The following is a 24310-nucleotide window of genomic DNA, read 5'->3' as shown; positions in this document are numbered from 1 at the left end:
ATACCATTTCTTCTTCTCCTACACCACTCTACTTGCTATGCTTGGAGATATTGAAGTCTTGGCTATATTTGTTCTACTCTGTACTGTCGTACCCTTGTATACTGTCTGTACAGTATATTTGTATTTTGTACGGCGCTGCGGACACCTTGTGGCGCCATGTAAATAAAGAAGAATAATATTATTACTTCTTTCTTTCTGCTACTGATTCTTCTCCCAATACAACCAAGCATCTGACTCGCCTTCCTCATTGCTTTGTTACATTGCTTACCTGCCTTTATGTCACCTGGAATAGTGACTGCTAGATCCCATTCCTCCTCAGTAGTTTCCATTATAGTGCCACTAATACTATATTTAGGCTTTAGATTTTTGAGACCCAAGTGCAAGATTTTGCATATTTTGGCATTAAACTGTAGTTACCACTCTCTTGACCATTCCTCTAGTTCAGGGGTCGGCAACCCCCGGCACGCGAGTCAGACGTTGCACGCGGGGCGTTTTCGCTGGTACGCCGGCCCCCAGGTCACGTCCCGACATCAAGGGGGAACGCTGTTTTCGGGAACTCCGAGCTTCCGCCGCTAGTGTCTCTGAGGAACAGGTAGTCTCCATTTGAACTGTAGCGCACATGCGGTCATTTATTCAAGTAGCGCAGCACTACATTCTCTACCTTCAGCCTCCTTCTATCTGTTTTTCCCCTCTTCCTCTCCCTTCTGACTCATTATTATTGAGTGCCTCTCTCGTGGTGCACTGTAAAAGAGAAGCCTGAAGTAAGTTAGATCTCCCATCTGCATTACAACTCTGCCTTTTCCTGCCTCCATTTTTCCCTCCCAATGTGTGCATCTTCCACCCACTTGCATGCCTCTGCCCCATGAGTGCCTCTGTCCCACCTGACCCATGTGTGCCTCTGTCTCCCAGCCAATATATGCCTCTGTCCCTCCTGCCCCATGTGTGTCTCTGTCCCTCCTGCCCCATGTGTGTCTCTGTCCCTCCTGCCCCATGAGTGCCTCTGTCCCACCTGACCCATGTGTGCCTCTGTCCCTCCTGCCCCATGTGTGCCTCTGTCCCTCCTGCCCCATGTGTGCCTCTGTCCCTCCTGCCCCATGTGTGCCTCTGTCCCTCCTGCCCCATGTGTGCCTCTGTCCCTCCTGCCCCATGTGTGCCTGTGTCCCCCCTGCACCAAGTGTCACTGTGTCTCCCCTGCCCATATGTGCATCTGTCCTCCCTGCCCATGTGTGCCCAAACTGTTTGTACCTGTCTTACATTGTGGCTGCCTGTTCCTTTATCTCTCCCGCTTTGTGTGCATGCCTCCCTTGTCCCTCCCATCCCATTTGTTTCCCCTTTTTTCCTATGTGCCCCCACAACCCACAGTCCTATTGTACAACACCTGCTAACCCATTGTCTTCCACATCTCCTCTTTTCTCACCTTTTGTTCTGCTCTCCTGAATGTGGTAGGCAGCGTTAATAGCTGCTGATCTGAAGCGACGTAAAGGAACAAAGGCAAAACCGCATCCACCGCCACATAACTGAACCTGAAAATTGTAACCTGAGGCTGGTGGGTAAGCAAAACTTTCCTTTAATAAATCGTGTGGGCTTTTTCTTCAGAGGGTTACCTCTGGGTATAATACTGCTATTGTTGGAGGTAACCCCTAAAGGAGGCTTTTGCACAGTGAAGCCTATTTAACAGAAAATATCTGTCCTTTGCGTGTGTGTATATATATATATATATGCACACCTGGGCTTGACAAGGTTTTAGCCGGCACACTGACAGAAAAAGGTTGCCGACCCCTGCTCTAGTTTACCTAGATCATCAATCATTTGTATTATCCCTCCTGATGCGTCTACCCTGTTGCATATCTTTGTGTCATCTGCAGTAAGACATACTTTCCTTCCATTACAATTTGCAATGTCTCCAATAAAAATATTAAAAAGCTTTGGTCCAAGTACAGATCCTTGGGGTACTCCACTGGTAACCTTTCCCTCCTGTGGATGTAATACGTTTACTACATCTCGCTGCTTTCTATCCTGCAACCAAGATCTTATCCATTCAACCATCTTAGAATTCATTCACAAGCTGTTGAGTTTATTTAACAGTCTGCAATGTGGGACAATATCAAAAGCCTTTCTGAGATCTATATAAGCTACATCTACAGCCCCTCCTTGATCTATTACATTAGTCACCCAGTCAAAAAAGTCATTAAGATTTGTTTGACATCTCCCCCCAGTAAATCCATGCAGTTTGGTATCTTATTAAATTGCTGGATTTGAGATATTCTACAACTCTTTCTTTTAAGAGTGTTTCCATCTCTTTCCCTACTACTGATGTAAGGCTCACTTAGTTGCTCGCCTCTTCTTTGCTTCCACTTTTGTGCATTGGGGCTACCTTCGCCCTATTCCAGAATTACTGTATCTAGTGACTGGTTGAATAATTCTGTTAATGGTGTTACCAGCACCCTTTAAACCCTTTTAGAATCCGTGGATGGATCCCATCTGGCCCCATTGATTTATCCACTTTCAGTTTTGAAAGATATGTTAGGACTGTTTGCTCTGTAAATGTACTTGTAACTTAACTGTGGTTCCTTCCCCTCTTTATATTTAAGTGGTTTGGCATTGATATAATCACCCAGAACTAAGCCAAAAATCGCCACTTGACAACCCCCTCTCCAACACACATACTAACAGCTGACCACAGACATCTCACCTACCTGCCGAGCAGCCAGACCCCATGTGTATGTCCTATATTACCTGGTAACCCTTTACCTGCCTGCTAGTCACAGGGAATCTTCTTTTTCTCAGTGAGCTGAGCTATGGAAAGTATCACCTGGATTAGGACTTGTGTCTCTATCAGATGTTTGTGCCCTGTTCTTACATGTAGCGTGGTAAACCGTAATCACCATAAGAGAGGCTCAGCAGCATTCGGTATGATTAACATGTAGCAAAAATATTATTTCTCTCATATAAAAAAAGTGGAAATCAGGATAAGTAATGTATATTATGTTTTTTTGAGGGAATTTTCTATTTTAAAAAGTGAGCATTTTAGGAATTCTACAAAATTAAAAAAATAACTCCTTCGAGCCGGAAACCTCTGCTATTCCCTGTGCCAGGCTGCTCTTGGAGCCCTGATGAAGACTGCCCTGTGCAACAAAGTAATCTTACTCTTCACCAGCAGCTAACGGCGCCGCGAGTGTTGTAAGTAAAACGCGCATGTGCAGCTCTCTGTTGTCCTCTCTTAAGCCGGATGATTTGCTGTTTGTTTACTCATGTGCATGGAATATGTACCTATATTCATGCTAATAGCTATAATTGTTAGCTCATGATTATTTATTTATGAGTTATTATAGTTATTGTATTCATATATGTCACATCTGTTTGATGATTGTGCGGCAGTACAGAATCAGTGGTGCCCTTTAAATAGACATTGATGACAATGACATACCGGTTTTCTCCAGACTTTTTAACTAGAAATGTTGGGAAGTACATGAAACCTCTGAATTTGTCCTACTTCCCTTATCATGACCATAGTACACTTTCTCATGGATTTTTGTGCCAAGTAACCAAGTAGAGCTGTTATTAGCACAAATAAAATATCATATTCCCATACCGGGAGTCGAACCCGGGCCGCCTGGGTGAAAACCAGGAATCCTAACCGCTAGACCATATGGGATCTGATGAGATTGGCTCTGAAGTATCAGCTGCTTACAGACATGATGAAGACTGCCCTGTGCAACAAAGTAATCTTACTCTTCACCAGCAGCTAACGGCGCCGCGAGTGTTGTAAGTAAAACGCGCATGTGCAGCTCTCTGTTGTCCTCTCTTAAGCCGGATGATTTGATGTTTGTTTACTCATGTGCATGGAATATGTACCTATATTCATGCTAATAGCTATAATTGTTAGCTCATGATTATTTATTTATGAGTTATTATAGTTATTGTATTCATATATGTCACATCTGTTTGATGATTGTGCGGCAGTACAGAATCAGTGGTGCCCTTTAAATAGACATTGATGACAATGACATACCGGTTTTCTCCAGACTTTTTAACTAGAAATGTTGGGAAGTACATGAAACCTCTGAATTTGTCCTACTTCCCTTATCATGACCATAGTACACTTTCTCATGGATTTTTGTGCCAAGTAACCAAGTAGAGCTGTTATTAGCAGAAATAAAATATCATATTCCCATACCGGGAGTCGAACCCGGGCCGCCTGGGTGAAAACCAGGAATCCTAACCGCTAGACCATATGGGATCTGATGAGATTGGCTCTGAAGTAGCAGCTGCGTACAGACATCTCACCAACCTGCCCTGCAGCCAGACACCATGTGTATGTCCTATATAACCTGGTAACCCTTTACCTGCCTGCTAAACCCAGGGAATCTCCTCTCTCTCAGTGAGCTGAGCTATGGAAAGTGTCCCCAGGATCAGGAATTGTGTCTCTATCAGCTGTCTGTGCCCTGCTCTTACATGTAGTGTGGTAAACCGTAATCACCGTAATAGAGGCTCAGCAGCATGCAGTATGATTAATATGTAGCAGAAAAATTACATTAAAAAGATTAAATCAAGATGAGTGATGTATATTTTGTATTTTTTTGGGTAATTTATTATTATAAAAAATGAGAATTGTAGAACTTATTCAAAACAAAAAAAATAACTCCTTCGAGCCGGAATTGAACCAGCGACCTAAGGATTTCTGCATCAACTTCCACTACAGTCCTCCGCTCTACCAGCTGAGCTATCGAAGGATTAAGTGTGCATTGATTCTGTGACATCATAGGTCAAAACAAAACTGTCACAAACTGTAAAATTCCTAAGAATTTGACCCAGCGATCTACCTGGATTCACTGAGAAGTTACAGCCCCAATGAGTGGCAGAGAAGAAGGTGTAAGTGGGTATGGAAACAAGATGTATTGATACTCTAGGCTGCCTCTAACTTCTCTAAAGACTACCAATCCTTCCCACATACACAAGTGAGTGTAACGTACCACCCAAAATGTAACCATCCTGACAAAGGTGCCGAAAGTTGGGATGACTCATCAATCAGACCCTTACTGCCTAAACTGGGACAACTGGTAAACTATCAACTGCACATCACTGCCAGTTAATGACTAAAGTACCACATAGAGTAAAGGTGGTGTGTGCGGGCAGATACTGATGGCCAGGATAGAGGTAGAGATAACCAACAAACTTAAAATTGTTGAGGAGCACTCCAGACATTGTGCCATTTCAAATTGAATTTGTAAAATTGCATTTTGCTGTATTTATATCCTATGAGTTGGGGCAATGTCCAATTCATTCCGCTGTTAGGTGTGGTTGGGGTAGGACTGGAATTTCCGCCAAATATGAAACGAGCTGAAAATTCCGTAGAGCAGGTTTAAAATTTTTGCTCATATTTATCAAGGGGCCATTTTTTTTAAACTGGTGCAAAAGGTGCTGTAACCCATAGCAACCACTCAGATTATACGTTTGATTTTATAAATACCCTTTAGAAAACATCTGTGCACCAATTGTCAGAAATGTCCTCCATAGAGAACAGAATTGTGTACAGCAATTTGATACTATAATTACTATACAATACAAAGGGCCTAAATGAAGTCAAAACGCAACTTGCGGGAAAGTTGTCTATTGCTCCGACCGTTTTCAAATACATGCGTATCTCAAGAACATTTCCATATGACATACAGATCAGAATGCAGCACACACACACATATGCGCAATCAAGGTCTCATCAGAACCCAGAACACTTTAATATGAGCATAAAATAGAAACTTATCAGCATAAATATATATCTATAACATAAATGTCTAGTGGCGTGTGTTAGTCTGTCTGTGTGTGTGTGGAAAATATAAAACCAAGCTGCAGCGCCACCTGCTGGGCAGAGTTATACACTGACCTACTAAATTCTTAGTGTGTGTGAAAAAAAAAATTCAGAAAGGGCTGAAATTTGGTATACTAAGATGTTTTTAATTTGTTAATTGTTAAAAGTGTTTATAAAGATTTAAAAAAAATATATATATATCTCTTGACGGAGAAGTGACAGTTGGGAGTGGTTGGTGGTTGCCGGGGGTGACAGTGGGGAGTGGTTGGTGGTTGAGGCCTGGGCTATGGCCCAAATGCATGACAAGAACCTTTTTAACACCTTAAGTAGCTTGATTTGACTAGAATGCATGAGTATCATGCACGCGTTAACTTGTATATATATATTTTTCAAACTTTTTTTATACTAATTACATAAATAAACCTGTTTTCAATTCATACTGTACACATTCGATGCATTTATTTAGTCTATCTTAGCTGTATACAGCTGTCTGCGATAGCTACTGCTGCACATACATATAACTTTTAAATCAAAGGCTGTGTCGTGCAGGGGAAGGATGGCAAAATTTAGCTCAGGGGGCGAGACTCGAATCAGCAGCCTATGAGGAACATTTTAGAGTAAAACAATTGCAGTTAGCACAGAGACCCAGCCCAAGGTAGCCCATTGTGGGACCGGCCCCGGGAGGCATCTGCCCCCCCATCCCTGCCAGCCTCTGATGTTGTGCCAGTCATCACTATCAGCCGGCATTTACTCTGGCCCTGTAGTGGGTACAAAAGACAGTGCTGAAAACATGCGGACATACGGCACACACAGGACCTGAATCAGCCGGATCTGTGTTGCTTTCATTGGCATAAGGTCCATTTCTGGGCATACATAAGACTACTTCACACTACACAACGCTGCTTGTTATACCAAAGCTGATTGGTGCAGAGTATAAAGAGTATCTCCTCTGTATTACATCAGATTAAAATACAGACCAACGCAGAGATAATGGATTTGATAGATTGCAATTTAGTTCTGTGCAGGGAATCAACCACATTATTTCAGCTCCATATTATCTTATTCTCATAGATATTAAAGCACCTACAATCTGTTACAAATGGTGCTAAATGACACAGTAGTGCTGAGAAGAAACATCACAACAAAAACAAAGTTGATTCGAGGGCCTACTAGACCACCATCGCTGTTCAGCTGCTGGACACACAGAGCTCAACTCTCAGTGTCCCAGACCATGTTCTCAAGCAGCAGAGACTGCTAACTCTGTAACTCCAGCCAAGTGTGCAGCAAAGAAGCCTTCACCTTTTCCAATGAACTGCATTACCTTCACCTACCTTACCAATCTACAGAAGCAGAAACAAATTTTACACCCACAAATCATCCTCCGTTGTCCTCTATCTCACTCTGCTATTTCTCATGACTGCTGGTGACATCTCACATAACCCTGAGTCACGCACAAGCCTATGACCTACCTATAGTTAGATTAGACAATTTCAACATTGCTTTTGACAGTGTCTCTGCCACAACAAAGCCTGTTTCTCTTACTTGTGTCTTTGGGCTTTCCCTGTGTCCTCCAACTTTCACTTACAGTAATGGACACCTATTGACACAGCCTCTCCTTCTCTCCAAACTCTATGCCAGGGGTTACTGTAGCCGAAGGCTGTGACATTCACATCAAGTCTGTCTTCCAGTCTTGTCGCCTCCATCTTCAAAACATTGCTAGAATATGTTCCATACCGAAGATGATACTAAAACTTAGTATCATTCTCTCATCTTCTTCCGCCATGGCTATTGTAACCTCCTCCTATCTGCTATTCTCCTCACCCATCTATCCCCACTGTCACACTCTGCTCCCCAGGTATCTCTACCCGAGCCTCAAAGTACTGATTTTCATATTAAACTTCTTGGTATAGGCTGTCAGCCACGCTTGACATCTCTGATTATCCACACATGTGGTTAGTCATTCTACTATTGGCCAGTCCTCCCTTATAAGGCTCCTCCTTTTACTTGTCTTTTGCTGGTTCCAGTCTACACCTGGCCTTGTTCAGCTGCCTGTTCTGTTATAGCTACTCTGCTTATACTGCTGACTGCTGCTACTTCTTATACATCTATGTGGTAAAGCCGTGGGTCATCATTGCTGCATGTTCGGAGTTCGCTGATTTCTGCTCATCTGGTCCACTCACCTGTGGTAATCGCTGTGACCAATGCCCGCTAAGCTACTCTGCATACACCGCTGACTGCTGTTACTCCTTCCACATCTTTGTGGTAAAGTCATGGGTCATTGTTTCTTTGTTCACTTGCTCTATGTCATCTGTGCTGTTGCTGCGGTCTACGTTTGCTGCCTCTCTTATATGTATCGCTGCTTACTGCTGAATTGCTCTACACTCTTGTGGTAAGCTATGATTCATCTTGCGGTGTTTCTGATTCCACTGACTTCTGCTATCAAAACCTGCTAGCTAATCTGCTTGGATCACTTACCTTTGTTGACTCGTTCCATATCTCACTGATGACTGGGTCCTTTCTTCGTTGCTACATATTTGGATACAGTTGAACTTTCATTCTAATGACTGTTAGGAATATTCGTTGTTGCCGATGCTGCTACTGTGTCTATTCTCCTATAGTATCAAGCTGTGCTCCTCCATCTGTAGTAATCTCAGCACTTCAGTGTACTTTGTATTTATATCTCATTCCCTAGGAGGTATTGCTGTTGTCTACAGTTATTATATATCCTGCTCATATTTGTGGAACTTCGTGATTGGTGCCATTCTACTACTATTGCCGTGGTTCTTCATTGTAGTGTATCCTGTTCCTCATTTGAACTTGTACTTACGTTTCAATTCTAGTGGAGACAGTTTTTATTAAATTGATACTTAAATCGTATCCTCTTCTATGCTGTTTGGTTCTGTTCTCCCAACTGTTATACTGGGAACTTCCCTGGAGGACCGCGACCTGCAAGGTGGGAGCTGCAAAGCCCAAATTCCCTTGCGGGATTCCCTGGTGAAGACCTTCCACCCTGTTAGACTCCGCGCGCCTCCAGGGGCGTCTAGTTATCCCAGTTCAAAAAGCAGGATCACACTCCTGCATGTGCTAACCGGACACCCACGTCAAAGCACCCTAAATGCCACAGCAAGATTGATCTACTTCCTTTGCTACTTAACATCTGCTGCCCCATTTTGCAAATTCCCACACAGTCTTACTGTGTCCTCCAGAATCTAATTCAAATTACTCAACATTACCTTCAAAGCCCTCAATAAAACAGCCCTACATATAAATCAAATCTCATCTCAAGATACACTTCCTCTCACTCTCTTAGATCTACCACTGACCTGTGCCTTGTCCCTGATAAACACCTCTCACTCCTGTCTCTATGACTCATCCCATGCTATTACCTATCTATTCTATTCCCTATAACACATAATCTTATTTAACCCCAGGCTTCAAATCTTTATATGCTCTGTGAACACTCACCTCTTTATTAGAGCTTACCCTACTGCCTCCTACACTACCCACACTGGTACACCCTCAATGGGGCAAGCTTGAACCTTATTTATCACCTGTAATATAATGACTGAACATTATGAAGGAATCCCTTTTGTATACTTTATTTCTTCACTGAGACAGATGACAGCAAAGTATATATTAATAGTAACAATAGGCTTACATAATAGTAATAACATTGCGAATGAAGAATTATTGGTAATATTAGAATAAGATAAGAAAAGAGTTCAGGAGTTGCCCTCAAAGGCAGAAAGTTTCTTGAAAAAAAAAAGAAAAGAACTCTGGTGAATCAAGTTTGGACAGATTCCTGCATGCCGAACATTCTGAATCACATTAATCACTTTATTTTCACTATTTATTAGTTTATTTTGCTCAATTTTAGTTTTATTGCTAACACTCTATTAATACTATTATTACCTTGGCAATTCATTATCAAAATTAAGTAAAATCAAAACCATGGGCAGTAATAGGAGTGAACGATTCCCATATTGTTATATTATACTTATGCGATAGTTTGAAGGTTGGATCCAGTGAAAAGGAGACGTCTGTGTATGAGGTAGTACAGAAAAGAGGAGCTTTGTTCAGTGAGCAATGTACAGCGTTGGTGGTATAGTGGTGAGCATAGCTGCCTTCCAAGCAGTTGACCCGGGTTCGATTCCCGGCCAACGCAACAATATTTTTAATTAATCTATACAAGAAACATTGGAGTCAGGTATCATGAAACAAGTGAAGTAAAGTCAGATCACATGTATTATTATTACTGCTGCTAGAACTGTACAAGTAAGTGTGATTAAGACAATATTTGGATAATCATACTCAGGAGCATCGTTATTTAACTGCCCTTTAAAAGTCTAATATATTTCTGAAATAATTAAGTAACAATGAATATATACTTAGAGATGATATTAACCGAAAAGTGTCTTCAAAATATAATCCATATGTTCTGTAAATCTACATTTTAATGAATGAAATTTACATAAATATATCTTGCTTTTCTCTGCACCTTTTCCGTCTCTCTTAACCAGCGCCCACCCTCTTGGGAACAGGTTTCCAGCTTGTACTGAATGTCAACCAGACATCTGACTTGCCTTTCTCATTACTTTGTTACATTGTTTACTCACCTTTAGGTCATCTGAAATAATAGACAACCCCCCAACATATGTAGAGATGACATTAACAGCATAGTATCCTAAAGATAATTCATTTGTTCTGTTCAACTACATTTTAATGAATTCAATTTACATAAACTGTAAAAAGATGTAAATGTAAACATAAAACAAACATAATTACAAAGCCAAAAAGTCTGTGTGTGCCGAGCAATCACATTTTAAGCAAAACTTATTTAGGGATTCTTGCAAGTCCCAGGAGGGAAAAGGTGTATGGGAGCACAAGTCAGGGACAGGCTCAAGTCTTAGTGGGCACTGTTACATGGGAGCACAAGTCAAGGGTAGACACAGCTGTATGGGAGCACAAGTCAATGGTGGGCACAGCTGTATAGGAGCACAAGTCAAGGGTGGGCACAGCTGTATAGGAGCACAAGTCAAGGGTGGGCACTGTTACATGGGAGCACAAGTCAAGGGTAGACACAGCTGTATGGAAGCACAAGTCATTGGTGGGCACAGCTGTATAGGAGCACAAGTCAAGGGTGGGCACAGCTGTATGGGAGCACAAGTCAAGGGTGGGCACAGCTATATGGTAGCACAAGTCAAGGGTGGGCACAGCTATATGGGAGCACAAGTCAAGGGTGGGCACAGCTATATGGGAGCACAAGTCAGGGACAGGCATAGGTGTATGGGAGCACAAGTCCGGGGTGGGCACCGCTGTATGGAAGCACAAGTCAAGGGTGGGCACAATTGTATGGGAGCACAAGTCAGGGACAGGCACAGCTGTATGGGAGAACAAGTCAAGGATGGGCACAGGTGTATGGGAGACTAAGTCCGGGGTGGGCACAGCTGTATGGGAGCACAAGTCCGGGGTGGGCACAGGTGTATGGGAGCACAAGTCTGGGGTGGGCACAGCTGTATGGGAGCACAAGTCCGGGGTGGGCACAGCTGTATAGGAGCACAAGTCAGGGGTGGGCACTGCTATATAGGAGCACAAGTCTGGGGTGGGCACAGGTGAAAAGTCATAAATGACTAAAGCTAAGAGCTCTGCTACAAGTACAAATACATTTTAAATTTCCAATACCGGGAGTTGAACCTGGGCCACAATCAGGAATCCTAACCTCTAGAATCTATGTGACCTGACAGCAGGATACGTGTGATAAGAACTGAACACAGATATGTCATCTACCTGCAATGCAACCAGACTACATGGGGGGAATTTATCAATGTGAGGGTTTGGCAGGGAGATCAAGCCCACCGCACATCAAAGCATTTCACCAGTGATATTAACATTCACACTGCTGGGGATGTGCCCCACAGGGGGGTCCTGATCTTACCTAGGGATACAACTTGTGCCAGTACTAAGCAGCATTGCCATTATCATGGTACATCTGGCCGATACCAAGTTAAAAAAAATGTGTCTCCTTAATAAATCAAACTGTTTTCTGTGTCCCCTTGAGTAAAAAAACAAACAAATCATATACATGCCCCCTTTATAAATAAAAATACTAATAGAACCACCTTTATTAATTAAAATAGTAACAGTACACCCAGCAGTTTTTCTGCTAAATTTCAGTGGTTTGCTATTGATAAAATGACCCAAATCCTCACTTGACAAAACCCACCCCCTCCATAGTAATAGCTGAACACAGATCTCTCACCTACCTGCTGTGCAGACAGACACCAGGGGTCTGAGTCATTGAGGACATTAAGCAAAAACACAAAAAAAAACATGCAAATTTTTTCCTAGACAAACCATGTTACAATACAAGGGGTGCAAATTAGTTTATTGTTTTGCACATAAGTAAAAATCTGGCTGTTTTTTCATGTAGCACACAATTACATGATAGCTTTAGTTTTACACTAAAATTTAAAGTTGATCTGGGCCATGTCCTACCCCAACTATAAATCTGTCCCCACATTTTAAATTTACCTCCCCCTCCAATGCATCATGGTTTTGCCCAGGTGCATACTTTTTTATGTTTTACTTTCCTTAATCACTCAGGCAGAGCCGTAACTTAGAATTGTAGCTCCTGGGGCGAGAAATACAAACGCCACCCCCCTAGCCCTCAATTTTAACCAAATTAACCTAAAATATTCCTAATTTGCGTCCCCCTTAAGCGTTGTGCCCTGGGCGGTCGCCCCTGTCGCACAGCCCTAGTTACGGCCCTGCACTCAGGCCCCCTGTGTATGTCCTATATAACCTGGTAACCCTTTACCTGCCTGCTGATCACAGGGAATCTCCTCTCTCTCTGAGCTATGGAAAGTGTCACCAGGATCAGGACTTATGTCTCTAACATCTGTCTGTGCCCTGTTCTTACATGTAGTGTGGTAAACCGTAATCAATATAATAGAGGCTCAGAAGAATGCAGTATGATTAACTTGTAGCAAAAAAATGACTAGTTCTCTCCATTAAAAAGTTGAAATCAGGATGAGTAATGTATATTTTTTATTTTGAGGTAATTTACTATTTTAAAAAAATTAGAATTTTAGTAATTGTAGTCGTGGCCGACTAGAAATCCATTGGGGTCTCCCCGCGCAGGTTCAAATCCTGCCGATTCATTTTTTTTTTCTATATGACCAATAATCTGCAACAGAGTGTATATTTAGCCACTAGGTGGCAGTGGTGTACTACAGATAATCCCTATGTTGACTCAGGAAGGCAGACAGAGAATGACAAGACACACAAGCATACTTGCCCACTCCTAGAATGTACAGGGCCAAAATTATGTGATTTGTGACGTTGACCCGCTCCCTGGACTCGCTTTTCACAAATATGAGGGAAGAAGGAGCGCTCTGGTGCTCCTTCTGCCCCATATCGAGTGATGAAGTCCACTCCCTCATTCTCTCTTCTCCTCCTTCCACCTGCCAACTGGATCTCATCCCCTCTCACATCCTTCGCTCGCTTTCCCCCTCTGACTACGCCCACCTTGCACACCTCTTCAATCTGTCTCTCTCTACTGGCAGTGTCCCCTCTTCCTTCAAACATGCCCTTATCTCCCCCATTCTTAAGAAACCTAAACTTAACCTCACCTCTCTAGCTAACTACCGCCCCATATATCTTATCCCCTTGTCCTCCAAACTACTTGAGCGGATTGTCTTCAACCGCCTCTCCACTCCACTCTCTGCTAACTCCCTACTTGACCTCCTCCCTACCGCCCCCTCCACTCAAAGTCACTAATGAACCTCCCTGCTCATTCTCTTGGACCTCTCTGCGGCCTTTGACACCGTGGACCACCCCCTTCTTCTGCAGACCCTTCTCTCTCTGGCACTGTCCTCACTTGGATCACCTTCTACCTTGCCAACCGCTCCTTCTCTGTTTCCACTCCTGACTCATGCTCACTCCCCTGTGCCCTCCTCATTGGGGTCCCTCAGGGCTCTGTTCTCGCCCTCTTCTTTTCTCTCTGTACACCACCTCCCTGGCTGTACTCATCTCTTCCTTTGGTCTCCAGTATCACCTCTATGCTGATGACATTCTAAATCTCCTCTCCTGACCTTCCCCCCCCTTCCTATCTCATGTTTCTGACTGCCTCTCCGCTATCTCCTCCTGGATGTCTTCGCGTTTTCTCAAAATCAACATTGCGAAAACTGAACTCATTGTTTTCCCTCCTTCTAAATCTTCTACCCACCGTGAACTTTCCATCACCATTAATAACACTACCATCTCTGCTGTTCACCAACCCTGCTGCCTGGGTGTCACCCTGGACTCCTCCCTCTTTTGCCCCCCATATTCAATCTCTTGCCCACTCCTGTCGCTTCCAACTACACAATATTGCCTGCATTTGGCCCTTCCTCTCTCAGGAGGCTGCTAAAAACCATCATCCATGCACTCATTATTTCCCGTCTCGATTACTACAACCTTCTCCTCATCGGCCTCCCCCACTCCCATCTTGCCCCTCTTCGTTCGTTCGCTCTGTTCTTAAAGTGGCTGCAAAACTTATCTTTCTCTCACGCTGCTCTTCCTCCCTTCTCTGCCTTGCCCTTCAATGGCTCCCTTTCCCCTTCCAAATCCTCTTTAAACTCCTCACTGTCACCTACAAGGCCCTCTCTCTTTCCACTGCCCCTTATATCTCTAACCTCCTCTCCATCCACACTCCCGCATGTTCCCTGCGTTCGGCCAATGACCGCCACCTTTCCTCTGCACTGATCACCTCATCCCAATTCAAGACTTCTCCCGTGCTGCCGCCCTTCACTGGAACAATCTCCCTCCCTCCATCCGCCGGTCCCCTAATCTTGGCTCTTTCAAACGGGCTCTCAAAACCCATCTGTTCCTTAAGGCCTACAAACAATCCACATAACCTTATCGTTCTCATCACCTCCCACTTTCCTGTCTCCTCTTGTATTTGAACCCCTCTACTGACTACTCTTGTGCCTGCTGTCCATTTCCCCTCCCCTTAGTATGTAAGCTCTTATGAGCAGGGTCCTCTTCCCTTCTGTCTCAATACCATTTCTTCTTCTCCTATACCACTCTACTTGCTATGCTTGGAGATATTGAAGTCTTGGCTATATTTGTTCTACTCTGTACTGTCGTACCCTTGTATTTCTGTCTGTACAGTATATTTGTATTTTGTACGGCGCTGCGGACACCTTGTGGCGCCATGTAAATAAAGAAGAATAATATTACTTCTTTCTTTCTGCTACTGATTCTTCTCCCAATACAACCAAGCATCTGACTCGCCTTCCTCATTGCTTTGTTACATTGCTTACCTGCCTTTATGTCACCTGGAATAGTGACTGCTAGATCCCATTCCTCCTCAGTAGTTTCCATTATAGTGCCATTAATACTATATTTAGGCTTTAGATTTTTGAGACCCAAGTGCAAGATTTTGCATATTTTGGCATTAAACTGTAGTTACCACTCTCTTGACTATTCCTCTAGTTCAGGGGTCGGCAACCCCCGGCACGCGAGTCAGACGTGGCACGCGGGGCGTTTTCGCTGGTACGCCGGCCCCCAGGTCACGTCCCGACATCAAGGGGGAACGCTGTTTTCGGGAACTCCGAGCTTCCGCCGCTAGTGTCTCTGGGGGAACAGGTAGTCTCCATTTGAACTGTAGCGCACGTGCGGTCATTTATTCAAGTACCGCAGCACTACATCCTCTACCTACAGCCTCCTTCTACCTGTTTTTCCCCTCTTCGTCTCCTTTCTGACTCATTATTATTGAGTGCCTCTCTCGTGGTGCACTGTAAAAGAGAAGCCTGAAGTAAGTTAGATCTCCCATCTGCATTACAACTCTGCCTTTTCCTGCCTCCATTTTTCCCTCCCAATGTGTGCATCTGCCACCCACTTGCATGCCTCTGCCCCATGAGTGCCTCTGTCCCACCTGACCCATGTGTGCCTCTGTCTCCCAGCCAATATATGCCTCTGTCCCTCCTGCCCCATGTGTGTCTCTGTCCCTCCTGCCCCATGTGTGCCTCTGTCCCTCCTGCCCCATGTGTGCCTCTGTCCCTCCTGCCCCATGTGTGCCTCTGTCCCTCCTGCCCCATGTGTGCCTCTGTCCCTCCTGCCCCATGTGTGCCTGTGTCCCCCCTGCACCAAGTGTCACTGTGTCTCCCCTGCCCATATGTGCATCTGTCCTCCCTGCCCATGTGTGCCCAAACTGTTTGTACCTGTCTTACATTGTGGCTGCCTGTTCCTTTATCTCTCCTGCTTTGTGTGCATGCCTCCCTTGTCCCTCCCATCCCATTTGTTTCCCCTTTTTTCCTATGTGCCCCCACAACCCACAGTCCTATTGTACAACACCTGCTAACCCATTGTCTTCCACATCTCCTCTTTTCTCACCTTTTGTTCTGCTCTCCTGAATGTGGTAGGCAGCGTTAATAGCTGCTGATCTGAAGCGACGTAAAGGAACAAAGGCAAAACCGCATCCACCGCCACATAACTGAACCTGAAAATTGTAACCTGAGGCTGGTGGGTAAGCAAAACTTTCCTTTAATAAATCGTGTGGGCTTTTTCTTCAGAGGGTTACCTCTGGGTATAATACTGCTATTGTTGGAGGTAACCCCTAAAGGAGGCTTTTGCACAGTGAAGCCTATTTAACACAAAATATCTGTCCTTTGCGTGTGTGTATATATATATATATATATATATGCACACCTGGGCTTGACAAGGTTTTAGCCGGCACACTGACAGAAAAAGGTTGCCGACCCCTGCTCTAGTTTACCTAGATCATCAATCATTTCTATTATCCCTCCTGATGCGTCTACCCTGTTGCATATCTTTGTGTCATCTGCAGTAAGACATACTTTCCTTCCATTACAATTTGCAATGTCTCCAATAAAAATATTAAAAAGCACTGGTCCAAGTACAGATCCTTGGGGTACTCCACTGGTAACCTTTCCCTCCTGTGGATGTACTACGTTTACTACAACTCGCTGCTTTCTATCCTGCAACCAAGATCTTATCCATTCAACCATCTTAGAATTCAATCTCAAACTGTTGAGTTTATTTAACAGTCTGCAATGTGGGACAATATCAAAAGCCTTTCTGAGATCTATATAAGCTACATCTACAGCCCCTCCTTGATCTATTACATTAGTCACCCAGTCAAAAAAGTCATTAAGATTTGTTTGACATCTCCCCCCAGTAAATCCATGCAGTTTGGTATCTTATTAAATTGCTGGATTTGAGATATTCTACAACTCTTTCTTTTAAGAGTGTTTCCATCTCTTACCCTACTACTGATGTAAGGCTCACTTAGTTGCTCGCCTCTTCCTTGCTTCCACTTTTGTGCATTGGGGCTACCTTCGCCCTATTCCAGAATTACTGTATCTAGTGACTGGTTGAATAATTCTGTTAATGGTGTTACCAGCACCCTTTAAACCCTTTTAGAATCCGTGGATGGATCCCATGTGGCCCCATTGATTTATCCACTTTCAGTTTTGAAAGATATGTTAGGACTGTTTGCTCTGTAAATGTACTTGTAACTTAACTGTGGTCCCTTCCCCTCTTCATATTTAAGTGGTTTGGCATTGATATAATCACCCAGAACTAAGCCAAAAATCGCCACTTGACAACCCCCTCTCCAACACACATACTAACAGCTGACCACAGACATCTCACCTACCTGCCGAGCAGCCAGACCCCATGTGTATGTCCTATATTACCTGGTAACCCTTTACCTGCCTGCTAGTCACAGGGAATCTTCTTTTTCTCAGTGAGCTGAGCTATGGAAAGTATCACCTGGATTAGGACTTGTGTCTCTATCAGATGTCTGTGCCCTGTTCTTACATGTAGCGTGGTAAACCGTAATCACCATAAGAGAGGCTCAGCAGCATTCGGTATGATTAACATGTAGCAAAAATATTATTTCTCTCATATAAAAAAAGTGGAAATCAGGATAAGTAATGTATATTATGTTTTTTTGAGGGAATTTTCTATTTTAAAAAGTGAGCATTTTAGGAATTCTACAAAATTAAAAAAATAACTCCTTTGAGCCGGAAACCTCTGCTATTCCCTGTGCCAGGCTGCTCTTGGAGCCCTGATGAAGACTGCCCTGTGCAACAAAGTAATCTTACTCTTCACCAGCAGCTAACGGCGCCGCGAGTGTTGTAAGTAAAACGCGCATGTGCAGCTCTCTGTTGTCCTCTCTTAAGCCGGATGATTTGCTGTTTGTTTACTCATGTGCATGGAATATGTACCTATATTCATGCTAATAGCTATAATTGTTAGCTCATGATTATTTATTTATGAGTTATTATAGTTATTGTATTCATATATGTCACATCTGTTTGATGATTGTGCGGCAGTACAGAATCAGTGGTGCCCTTTAAATAGACATTGATGACAATGACATACCGGTTTTCTCCAGACTTTTTAACTAGAAATGTTGGGAAGTACATGAAACCTCTGAATTTGTCCTACTTCCCTTATCATCATCATCATCATCATCATCATTTATTTATATAGCGCCAACATATTCCGTAGCGCTTTACAATTGGGGACAAACGTAATAAACTAATAAACAAACTGGGTAAAACAGACAAAGAGGTGAGAAGGCCCTGCTCGCAAGCTTACAATCTATGGGACAATGGGAGATTGACACATGAGGTTAAGTATACATTTTGCATCTTGGCCCAGCCAGACTGCAAAGGTAGGGTGACTCATAAGCTAAATGATCCTGTCACACAATAATGTTGGTTCGGGGGTAATTGTCTTGTGTGAAATTGTGTAACAGGCTAAAGGTAGTGAGGTTAAGATGGTGGTTGAGGAATATTATACGCTTGTCTGAATAGGTAGGTTTTCAGAGAACGCTTGAAAGTTTGTAGAACAGAGGAGAGTCTTATTGTGCGAGGGAGAGAGTTCCATAGAGTGGGTGCAGCCCGAAAAAAGTCCTGTAACCGGGAATGGGAGGATGTAATGAGGGTGGATGAGAGACGCAGATCTTTTGCAGAACGGAGTTGCCGAGTTGGGAGATATTTTGAGACAAGAGAGGAGATGTATGTTGGTGCAGCTTTGTTGATGGCCTTGTAGGTTAGTAAAAGTATTTTATATTGGATTCGGTAGAAGACAGGCAGCCAGTGTAGAGACATACAGAGTGATTCAACAGAGGAATAGCTATTTGCAAGGAAAATCAGTCTTGCCGAAGCATGCAAAATAGATTTTAGGGGTTTGAGTCTGTTTTTGGGAAGACCAGTAAGGAGGGAATTGCAATAGTCAATGCGGGAGATGATTAGTGCATGAATTAAGGTTTTAGCAGTGTCTTGTGTGAGATATGTGCGGATTCTGGAAATGTTCTTTAGATGTATGTAACATGATTTAGATATAGAGTCAATGTGGGGAACAAAGGATAGGCGTGAATCAAGGATTACACCTAGGCAGCGAGCTTGTGGGGTGGGATTTATGGTCATGTTATCAACAGAGATAGAAATGTCAGGTATGCTCTTGTTGGCGGGTGGGAATATTATTAACTCTGTTTTAGAAAGATTAAGTTTGAGTTGACGAGAGGACATCCAAGATGAAATGGCAGAAAGACAGTCAGTTACACGGGACAACACAGATGTCGAGATATCAGGAGAGGATAGATAGATTTGGGTATCATCCGCATAGAGATGATACTGAAAGCCAAAGGAACTTATTAGATTTCCAAGAGAAGCGGTATAGATAGAGAACAGCAGAGGACCTAGCACCGAGCCTTGTGGTACCCCAACTGATAGGGGAAGCGGAGCAGATGTGGCTCCAGAGAAATTAACAGTGAAAGAGCGATTAGAGAGGTAAGATGAGAACCAGGATAGAACTGTGTCTTGAAGACCTAGGGATTGCAGCGTTTGTATGAGAAGAGAGTGGTCAACTGTGTCAAATGCAGCCGAGAGATCAAGGAGAATTAGGAGAGAGTAATGGCGTTCAGTCTTAGCAGTGATCAGATCATTAACAACCTTGGTCAGCGCAGTCTCTGTGGAGTGTTGAGAACGAAAGCCTGACTGAAGAGGATCCAACAGGTTGTTTGCGGAAAGAAAGCGTGTGAGGCGAGTGTAGGCAAGTCTCTCTAGAAGCTTGGAGGGGCAAGGGAGCTGAGAGATGGGACGGTAATTTGAGAGAGAGTTTGGGTCGGAGTTTTGTTTTTTTAGAATAGGAGTAATCACTGCATGCTTGTATAGTGATGGAAAGATGCCAGTAGAGAGTGAGAGATTACAGATTTGAGTTAGAGGTGAAATGAGCACAGAAGACAGGGATCTACCAATTTGCGAGGGAATAGGATCAAGAGGACAGGAGGTAGAGTAGGAAGATAAGAAGAGCGTAGAAATTTCCTCTTCATTTGTGGGGTCAAATGAAGAAAGGGTGTCAGAGGGTAGTGGGAAGGAAATGAGCTGATGGCTTGTTGAGGAAGAGGATACCATTTCTAGTCTGATCTTATCAATCTTGTCCTTGAAGTAGGTAGCAAGATCCTGAGCACTGATAGTAGATGGAGGGTTCGGGGTGGGAGGATTGAGAAGATGATTAAATGTATTGAAAAGGCGTTTGGGGTTAGAAGCCTGAGCATAGATAAGAGATTGAAAGTATGTTTGTTTTGCAGTGTCCAGAGCATTTCGATAGGAGTGGTAGACAGAAGTATATGTGAAGAAGTCATTAGAGTTTCGAGATTTACGCCAGTGACGTTCTGCTTTACGGGACAGTTTTTGAAGATTTCGTGTTGCTTTGGTGTGCCACGGTTGACATCGAAGTCGACGTGTAGTATGAAGTGTCGCTGGAGCCACTTGATCAAGGGCCGTTGCTAAGGTTAGGTGAAAATGAGGTACTGCCATCTCAGGGGATGAGAATGTAGAGATAGGGGAGAGAAGGTGTTGGAGAGAGGTGGAAAATTGTTGAAGATTAATAGAATTCAGATTTCTACGAGTATGAGGAGGCTTGGTTGAGTTAGACAGTAGAGAGGTTAGAGCAGTGGGGGTGAGAGTGTAGCTGATAAGGTGATGATCCGAGAGGGGGAAGGGTGTATTAATAAAGTTAGAAACTGAGCATAGTCTAGAGAAAACAAGATCAAGGCAGTGGCCATCCTTATGAGTAGATGATTCAATCCACTGGGAGAGGTCAAGTGAGGATGTTAGAGAGAGTAGTTTGGAAGCAGCTTTGGAAGGTGGGTTATCAATGGGGATGTTGAAGTCACCCATGATGATGGTGGGGATGTCTGAAGATAAGAAGTGAGGGAGCCCTTATCATGACCATAGTACACTTTCTCATGGATTTTTGTGCCAAGTAACCAAGTAGAGCTGTTATTAGCACAAATAAAATATCATATTCCCATACCGGGAGTCGAACCCGGGCCGCCTGGGTGAAAACCAGGAATCCTAACCGCTAGACCATATGGGATCTGATGAGATTGCCTCTGAAGTAGCAGCTGCTTACAGACATCTCACCAACCTGCCCTGCAGCCAGACACCATGTGTATGTCCTATATAACCTGGTAACCCTTTACCTGCCTGCTAATCCCAGGGAATCTCCTCTCTCTCAGTGAGCTGAGCTATGGAAAGTGTCACCAGGATCAGGAATTGTGTCTCTATCAGCTGTCTGTGCCCTGCTCTTACATGTAGTGTGGTAAAACGTAATCACCGTAATAGAGGCTCAGCAGCATGCAGTATGATTAATATGTAGCAGAAAAATTACATTAAAAAGATTAAATCAAGATGAGTGATGTATATTTTGTATTTTTTTGGGTAATTTATTATTATAAAAAATGAGAATTGTAGAACTTATTCAAAACAAAAAAAATAACTCCTTCAAGCCAGAATTGAACCAGCGACCTAAGGATTTCTGCATCAACTTCCACTACAGTCCTCCGCTCTACCAGCTGAGCTATCGAAGGATTGTGTGTGCATAGATTCTGTGACATCATAGGTCAAAACAAAACTGTCACAAACTGTAAAATTCCTAAGAATTTGACCCAGCGATCTACCTGGATTCACTGAGAAGTTACAGCCCCAATGAGTGGCAGAGAAGAAGGTGTAAGTGGGTATGGAAACAAGATGTATTGATACTCTAGGCTGCCTCTAACTTCTCTAAAGACTACCAATCCTTCCCACATACACAAGTGAGTGTAACGTACCACCCAAAATGTAACCATCCTGACAAAGGTGCCGAAAGTTGGGATGACTCATCAATCAGACCCTTACTGCCTAAACTGGGACAACTGGTAAACTAACAACTGCACATCACTGCCAGTTAATGACTAAAGTACCACATAGAGTAAAGGTGGTGTGTGCGGGCAGATACTGATGGCCAGATGAGAGGTAGAGATAACCAACAAACTTAAAATTGTTGAGGAACACTCCAGACATTGTGCCATTTCAAATTGAATTTGTAAAATTGCATTTTGCTGTATTTATATCCTATGAGTTGGGGCAATGTCCAATTCATTCCGCTGTTAGGTGTGGTTGGGGTAGGACTGGAATTTCCGCCAAATATGAAGCGAGCTGAAAATTCCGTAGAGCAGGTTTAAAATTTTTGCTCATATTTATCAAGGGGCCATTTTTTTTAAACTGGTGCAAAAGGTGCTGTAACCCATAGCAACCACTCAGATTATACGTTTGATTTTATAAATACCCTTTAGAAAACATCTGTGCACCAATTGTCAGAAATGTCCTCCATAGAGAACAGAATTGTGTACAGCAATTTAATACTATAATTACTATACAATACAAAGGGCCTAAATGAAGTCGAAACGCAACTTGCGGGAAAGTTGTCTATTGCTCCGACCGTTTTCAAATACATGCGTATCTCAAGAACATTTCCATATGACATACAGATCAGACTGCAGCACACGCACACATATGCGCAATCAAGGTCTCATCAGAACCCAGAACACTTTAATATGAGCATAAAATAGAAACTTATCAGCATAAATATATATCTATAACATAAATGTCTAGTGGCGTGTGTTAGTCTGTCTGTGTGTGTGTGGAAAATATAAAACCAAGCTGCAGCGCCACCTGCTGGGCAGAGTTATACACTGACCTACTAAATTCTTAGTGTGTGTGAAAAAAAAAATTCAGAAAGGGCTGAAATTTGGTATACTAAGATATTTTTAATTTGTTAATTGTTAAAAGTGTTTATAAAGATTTAAAAAAAAAATATATATATTTCTTGAAGGAGAAGTGACAGTTGGGAGTGGTTGGTGGTTGCCGGGGGTGACAGTGGGGAGTGGTTGGTGGTTGAGGCCTGGGCTATGGCCCAAATGCATGACAAGAACCTTTTTAACACCTTAAGTAGCTTGATTTGACTAGAATGCATGAGTATCATGCACGGGTTAACTTGTATATATATATATATTTAATTTTCAAACTTTTTTAATACTAATTACATAAATAAACCTGTTTGCAATTCATACTGTACACATTCGATGCATTTATTTAGTCTATCTTAGCTGTATACAGCTGTCTGCGATAGCTACTGGTGCACATACATATAACTTTTAAATCAAAGGCTGTGTCGTGCAGGGGAGGGATGGCAAAATTTAGCTCAGGGGGCGAAACTCGAATCAGCAGCCTATGAGGAACATTTTAGAGAAAAACAATTGCAGTTAGCACAGAGACCCAGCCCAAGGTAGCTCATTGTGGGACCGGCCCCGGGAGGCATCTGCCCCCCCATCCCTGCCAGCCTCTGATGTTGTGCCAGTCATCACTATCAGCCGGCATTTACTCTGGCCCTGTAGTGGGTACAAAAGACAGTGCTGAAAACATGCGGACATACGGCAGACACAGGACCTGAATCAGCCGGATCTGTGTTGCTTTCATTGGCATAAGGTCCATTTCTGGGCATACATAAGACTACTTCACACTACACAACGGACTTATATCCAACATAAAACAGGCCTAATATGTGTAAAACCTCAGTGTTCTGCTTGTTATACCAAAGCTGATTGGTGCAGAGTATAAAGAGTATCTCCTCTGTATTACACCAGATTAAAACACAGACCAACGCAGAGATAATGGATTTGATAGATTGCAATTTAGTTCTGTACAGGGAATAAACCACATTATTTCAGCTCCATATTATCTTATTCTCATAGATATTAAAGCACCTACAATCTGTTACAAATGGTGCTAAATGACACAGTAGTGCTGAGAAGAAACATCACAACAAAAACAAAGTTGATTCGAGGGCCTACTAGACCACCATCGCTGTTCAGCTGCTGGACACACAGAGCTCAACTCTCAGTGTCCCAGACCATGTTCTCAAGCAGCAGAGACTGCTAACACTGTTACTCCAGCCAAGTGTGCAGCAAAGAAGCCTTCACCTTTTCCACTGACCTGCATTACCTTCACCTACCTTACTCACCAATCTACAGAAGCAGAAACAAATTTTACACCCACAAATCATCCTCCATTGTCCTCTATCTCACTCTGCTATTTCTCATGACTGCTGGTGACATCTCACATAACCCTGAGTCACACACAAGCCTATGACCTACCTACATTT

The 24310-nt window shown here is 43.2% G+C and overlaps 6 non-coding genes across 6 annotated transcripts; 1 reads left to right on the top strand and 5 right to left on the bottom strand.

The window, feature by feature from the left end:
• Positions 1-3583: 3583 nt before the first annotated feature.
• TRNAE-UUC (transfer RNA glutamic acid (anticodon UUC)) lies at positions 3584-3655 on the bottom strand. Its single transcript has one exon. It is a non-coding gene; the product is annotated as a tRNA-Glu (tRNA).
• Positions 3656-4168: 513 nt separating this feature from the next.
• TRNAE-UUC (transfer RNA glutamic acid (anticodon UUC)) lies at positions 4169-4240 on the bottom strand. The gene has a single exon. It is a non-coding gene; the product is annotated as a tRNA-Glu (tRNA).
• Positions 4241-4643: 403 nt separating this feature from the next.
• Positions 4644-4733, bottom strand: TRNAY-GUA (transfer RNA tyrosine (anticodon GUA)). Its single transcript is given in 2 exon segments — positions 4644-4679; positions 4697-4733. It is a non-coding gene; the product is annotated as a tRNA-Tyr (tRNA).
• A 5166-nt stretch (positions 4734-9899) lies between these two features.
• TRNAG-UCC (transfer RNA glycine (anticodon UCC)) lies at positions 9900-9971 on the top strand. Its single transcript has one exon. It is a non-coding gene; the product is annotated as a tRNA-Gly (tRNA).
• An 11162-nt stretch (positions 9972-21133) lies between these two features.
• TRNAE-UUC (transfer RNA glutamic acid (anticodon UUC)) lies at positions 21134-21205 on the bottom strand. Its single transcript has one exon. It is a non-coding gene; the product is annotated as a tRNA-Glu (tRNA).
• Positions 21206-21608: 403 nt separating this feature from the next.
• TRNAY-GUA (transfer RNA tyrosine (anticodon GUA)) lies at positions 21609-21698 on the bottom strand. Its single transcript is given in 2 exon segments — positions 21609-21644; positions 21662-21698. It is a non-coding gene; the product is annotated as a tRNA-Tyr (tRNA).
• Between the last annotated feature and the right edge of the window lie 2612 nt (positions 21699-24310).

This window comes from Mixophyes fleayi, chromosome 3 (assembly GCF_038048845.1).
Source record: "Mixophyes fleayi isolate aMixFle1 chromosome 3, aMixFle1.hap1, whole genome shotgun sequence".
NCBI classification, from domain to species: domain Eukaryota; kingdom Metazoa; phylum Chordata; class Amphibia; order Anura; family Limnodynastidae; genus Mixophyes; species Mixophyes fleayi.
This window is presented reverse-complemented; position numbering and strand designations above follow the sequence as displayed.